Source organism: Chinchilla lanigera, unplaced genomic scaffold, assembly GCF_000276665.1.
Source record: "Chinchilla lanigera isolate Chin_1 unplaced genomic scaffold, ChiLan1.0 scaffold00046, whole genome shotgun sequence".
NCBI lineage: Eukaryota > Metazoa > Chordata > Mammalia > Rodentia > Chinchillidae > Chinchilla > Chinchilla lanigera.
This window is the reverse complement of record NW_004955447.1, coordinates 11,648,102-11,653,842: the sequence shown is the minus strand read 5'-3', so window position 1 is coordinate 11,653,842 and position 5,741 is coordinate 11,648,102. Positions and strand designations below refer to the sequence as shown.

Genomic DNA, 5,741 nt, shown 5'->3' with positions numbered 1-5,741 from the left:
TATATATAGCTATAGCAACCATTAAAACAGCCTATATCTTAGCAAGAGTAATGTCAAACTTCCTCCTGAAGGCCAGTTTACCTCCAGTTTCTTTGATCAATACATCCAGACCATCTGTCATAAAACATGCAAGGTATTCCAGAAGCATGAGAGCAACTCAATAACACAAATGTTAGAACTAGACGTGAAACTGAACAGTCTTAATTAATAGGTTTTAAGAACACTTATGGAAAAAGTTCCCAATATGTAAGAAGTGCTGGGTGTTTTCAGAAGAAAAATGAAAATTCTAAGAATAAAAACATAAAAAACAAACAATAGAAGGATTAAAAATATCATACAACAATGACATATGTGCACACATGTTTATAATAGCACAGTTTGTAATAGCTAGATCCTGGGAACAACACAAATTCCCACTGACCAGTGAAAGGATAAAAAAGATGTGCTTTTTTTTTTTACAAAATGGGGTACTACTCAGCCATAACAACAGCAAGCCTGAGACATTTACAGCTAAATGGCTGGAACTTGAGACTATATTCTTTTTTTCTCATTTCATTTTTTTTAAAGAAAAAAAAATAACAATAACAAAGACCAAAACAAAACAACACAAAAAGAATAAAAATGATACAAAATTTCAAAACAAGATGATAGGAAATGTACAATGTTTGTTATATTACACATTGTCATCTTCACTGAAGTTGCTCACATTATCAGATGCAAGAATGCAGGATTGATCAAACAATTAAACATTAACCGTTGCTACCAATAAATCACCAGGAATCAGTGGTATAATTATCTTAGCTATTATGTATATGTATATATGTATAATATATACATATATATTTTTCCCTTCCTTTTCTTTTTCTCCAATCCCAGTTGTTCTTTCCTTTTAAAAAGAGATAAACATAACAATGAAAATAAGTTTTCACAACAAAGTATTAAGAGTTACAGTACTTAATACATTGCATATTGTTGTCTTCCTAGAAGTCATTCAGTGTGGAAACTTATATATATATATGACTTATATACATATATATATATCATATATGTATATAAGTATATATATAAGACATACATATATAAGGTATATATAAGACATATATATGTATGTAATATATATATAAGACTTATACATATATAGGACTTATATATATGTATACATATATACTCATGCTATCTTGTCTATACAATATTAGAATGACTTTCTTTTTAATGAACTAAGAGGTGTTGTTAGCCGTATAACAATCTTAACTATCTTTTATATCTTAGATATACATGTATTTTTTCCTTTCTTGATATTCCCTTTTCCTGTCACAGTTTGTTTCTTTTTTTTTGAACAGTTTATTCCCACTTTGGAATATCTATTGCACATTTCAGATCCCATTCACTTGTTCACTTTTTCACACTAGTGAGACAATACAATGTTTACGCATATGGGTCTGATTTATTTCACTTATAAATATGGTCTCTAGTTGCTTCCATTTACTTATAAAAGCCTCAAGTTTGTCTTTCTTTATAGCTAAGTAATTCTCCATTGTATAAAAATACCACATCTTTTTTATCCATTCCTCAGTTGAAGGGCATTTGGGTTGTTTCCAAGGTTTAGCTATGATGAAACATGGGTGCACATATATTGCTATGGTATGATGTTTCAATTCTGGAACAATACCTAGAAGGGGAATAGCTGGGTTGAATGAGACCACTAATCCTACTTTTTTGAGGAGTCTCCACACTGATTTCTACAGCAGATGTACCAGTCTACACTCCCACCAACAGTGGGAAATTGTTCCTTTTTCCTCAAAACCCCTCCAGCATTTGTTATTGGTTGATTTCCTGATGATAGCCATTCCTACTGAAGTGAAATAGAATCTTAGTTTTTTTTTTAATTGCATTTTTTGCATAACTAATGCTGTTGATTTTTTCTTCATATATTTATCTGCCACTTGTATTTCTTCATCTGAGAAGTGTGTATTCATCTCAGGTGACCATCTGCATTGGGTCTTTGAATTTTGAGGGCCTGATTTTAAAAAAATTCTTTATATGCTTTAGATAGAAGTCCTTTGTCTGAGGGACAGTGGGCTAAAATATTTTCCCAATTTGTGGGTTTTCTTTTCACTCTGTTTGTGATTTCTTCTGACGTGCAAAAACTTTTTAATAGGATGAGATCCCAGGTATTGATTCATTGAAGTATTTTGTGTGCAGTTTGGTCATTGCTCATGAAGTCTCTATCTATCCTTATGTCATCAAGATTTCAACTTACTTTCTCTTCTAGTAGATTTAGTGTTTGTTTTAAATATTTAGATCTTTAATCCATTAGTGCATGGTGATAGACATGGGTCCAGTTTTTCTAGCACCACTTATTGTTGTTCTTCCAGTGAACATGTTTGGCCCCTTTGTCAAAGATAAGGTGGTTGAGTGTTTTTGTAGTTGTGTCTGCACTTTCTAATTTGTTCTGTTGATCCTCAGGTCTGTTTTCTTGCCAGTACTATACTGATTTCATCACAGTAGCTTTGTAGTTTAATTTCAAGTCAGGGATTGTGGTGCCACCTGACTTGCCTTTATTGACCTGGACTGTGTTGGATATTGTCAGTCTGTTCTGGATCCAAATGAATTTTAGGAATGTTTTCTCTAAATCTGTGAGGTATGCTAATGGTATTTTGATTAGGATTGCATTAAATCTGCGTAATAGTTTTGGGAGCATGGCCATTTTCACATTGTTGGTTTTTCATATCCATGAGCAAGGAATATCTTTCCATATTTTGAGATTCTCTTTGATCTCTTTTTTCAGAATATTGTAATTTTCAGTGTATAGATCTTTTACTTCCTTTGTTAGATTGAATCCTAAGTATTTCATATTTTTGGATGCTATTGTCAAGGGTGTGGTTTCTCTAATTTCTCTCTCCATGAGTTTGTTGTTTACAGGAATGCTACTGATTTTTGAACTTTGACTTTGTATTCTCCTGTGCTACTGAATTTGTTTACTGCTTCCGGGATTCCTTTGGTGGAGCTTTTGGGGTCTTCCATGTAGTGTGTGTCATCTATGAATAGTGATAACTTAACTTTTCCCTTTCCTATTCTTATTCCTTTCATTTCTCTCTCTTGTCTAATTGCTCTGGCTAATGTTTCCAGAACTATATTGAGTAGGAGTGGTGAAAGTGGACGTTCTTATCTTTTTCCTGATTTTAGAATGAAAGCTTTTGGTTTTTGTCCATTTATTATGATTTTAGCTGTTTTTTTGTCATACATGGCTTTGATCAGATTGAGGTAAAGACCATCTGTTCCAATTATCTATAGAGTTTTTTTCATGAATAAATGTTGGGCTTTGTCAAAAGCTTTTTCTGCATCTATTGAGATGATCATGTGGTCTTTGACTTTGGTGATTGATATGGTGAATTACATGTATTGATCTGTGTGTGTTGAAGCATTCCTGCATCCCTGGGTTGAATCCCACTTAGTCATGAAATATAATCTTCTTGATGATTTGATGCATTCCACTTGCTAGTATTTCACTGAGTATTTTCATATCTATGTTTATTAGGGAGATGGGCCTGTAGTTCTCTTTTTTGGTTGGGTCTTTCTCTGGTTTTGATATCAGTGTAATACTTGCCTCCCGAAATTAGTTAGGGAGAATTATTTCCCTTTCAATTTCATTGAAGAATATGAGGAATACTGGCTTTAAATCTTCTTTAAATTTCTTGCAGGAGACAATACTCTTAAGTGAAATAAATTGAAAACATATGTGTAAATATCACATTGTCTGTCTGCTATGAGAAACTGAAAGTGTAATTAAGAACCAAAATGTATAATAGATAATGTGAAATAGAAATAATTGTTCAAAAGGAACAGGGAATGGGGGGATGAAAGAGAAAAGAAAAAAAATGAGAAAAATATGACAAAATGTAAGCAAATCTTTATTAATAAGGACAGGAAGAGGGCTTGAAGAGAGAGCAGGGGAATGGGGGAAAAAGGAGGAACTTAGACATCATACACAGGTACAAAGTCTCTATGATGAATGTGGTCATTATGTATATCTAAATTGTACCAATAAGCTTTTAAAAAATATAGAAATGAAGAATGTCTTTGATGGCTTGATCATCTGATGGGAAACTGATAAGAAATTTGTAACATAGAATAGAGGACCACATATCTTAACTCATTATTTGAAAAGAAAAAACTTTATTCTAATAATCAAACCAGTTAAAAACATTACAAGAAGTGAAAACTACAGTTGAAATAGCTTATAAATGTAGATACAAAATCCTCAAGAATAAATTAGCAAACAAAATTCAAAATCAATAAATCACAACATTGAGATTTATTCCAAGAATGGAAGGATGTGTCAATATTTTAAAATTGAGTAATATATTACATGGATAAACTAGCAAAGTCTGATTATACCAATTATACAGAAAACGTTTTGAAAAATAATCCAATACCCATGGGTGGTAAAACTCTCAACAAACTAAGAATATGAAGATAACTTCCTCGTTTTCATAAAAAATATCTAGGGAAAGAAAAGTAGCATCACTCTTAGTGGAAAGCTTTTCCCTTAAATAGGGGAACAAAGAAAAGATATCCTCTTTTTCTACTCCTGTTCAATATTATTTTGGAATTTTCAGGTGATATAGTAAGACAAATAAAAGGAATGGATAGGAAAGGAAATGGAATGTATATAGACTGGAAAGAAAAAACAAAGCTATTTGCAAATTTCATAAGAATTCATGTTGAAAATCAACAATAAATGCAGCAAATCCTCCTGGAGCTAATCAAATTTTGCAAGGTCATAGGATAAAAGTTGCGTATAAAAATTAAACTGTTGTGCCATTTACTAGCAATAACTAGAATTTGAAAATACAAAAAAATCAATACAAAATACAGTTTAAAATAGCAGCAAATAGGGGGCTGGGGATTTAGTTCAGCAGCAAAAAGCACCTGCCTGGCAAGCGCAAGGTCGTGAGTTCGGTTCCCGGTACCGGAGAAAAACCAAAAATGAATAAATAAATAAATAAAATAAAATAGCAGCAAATAAAACAGTAATAAATGCAAAAATATTTAGTAGCTGTTTATGCTGAAAACTATAAAACTTTAATGAAAGTAATCAAAGAATACCAAAGCAAATGAATAATTATCACGTATTTATGTGTTGAAAGATTTGCTATTTCTGAAATTTTTATTTTCTAAATTATCTGTGTAATAAAGGCAATGCCAATTAAATTTCATGAAAGATCTTTTATAAATATGGTGTTTAATCTTGAGTTTTAACTACATTGGCTTGACTGATATCTAAGAGATTATGTACAGATCTCTGGATGTGTCTGAGTGGTTCATGGGACATCACTTTGGAGACTATATCTGTTTGCTAAGTTCTTTCTGTCTTGGGATTTTCCTTCACAGATGCCACATGTTGAATAGCTGCTCTTCACCATGACACTCCACCATGTAGTTACTCTTTTGGAACCAATGAATCATGGACTAAAACCTTTAAATTCAGGAGTTGAAATAAACAATCTTCCTTTATGTTGCCTAAATTATATATTTTGTCTCAGCAGTGGAAAACCTTACTAAGACAGAACATTCGTACTGAGATTGGAGTCACTGATGTGACTATAGCTGACCATGCTTTTCAGAAGCAGAGGATAAGATTGGAAATGTTTGGAGATGTGGGCCACCAAAGCCCTGGAACACTCTAAGTAAAGACTGATGGGAAATTCTGGTGGGAACTGAGAAAAACAGAATGCTGA

The 5,741-nt window shown here is 32.3% G+C and overlaps 1 long non-coding RNA gene across 1 annotated transcript in view; it reads left to right on the top strand.

Moving 5' to 3' along the window:
• The window catches only part of LOC102022031, a 74,774-nt gene extending 69,303 nt beyond the window's left edge, over positions 1-5,471 (top strand). Inside the window, exon 4 of the long non-coding RNA XR_001235704.1 lies at positions 5,395-5,471. This is a non-coding gene — a long non-coding RNA (uncharacterized LOC102022031). The remainder of the gene's footprint in view (positions 1-5,394) is intronic.
• Positions 5,472-5,741: the final 270 nt, after the last annotated feature.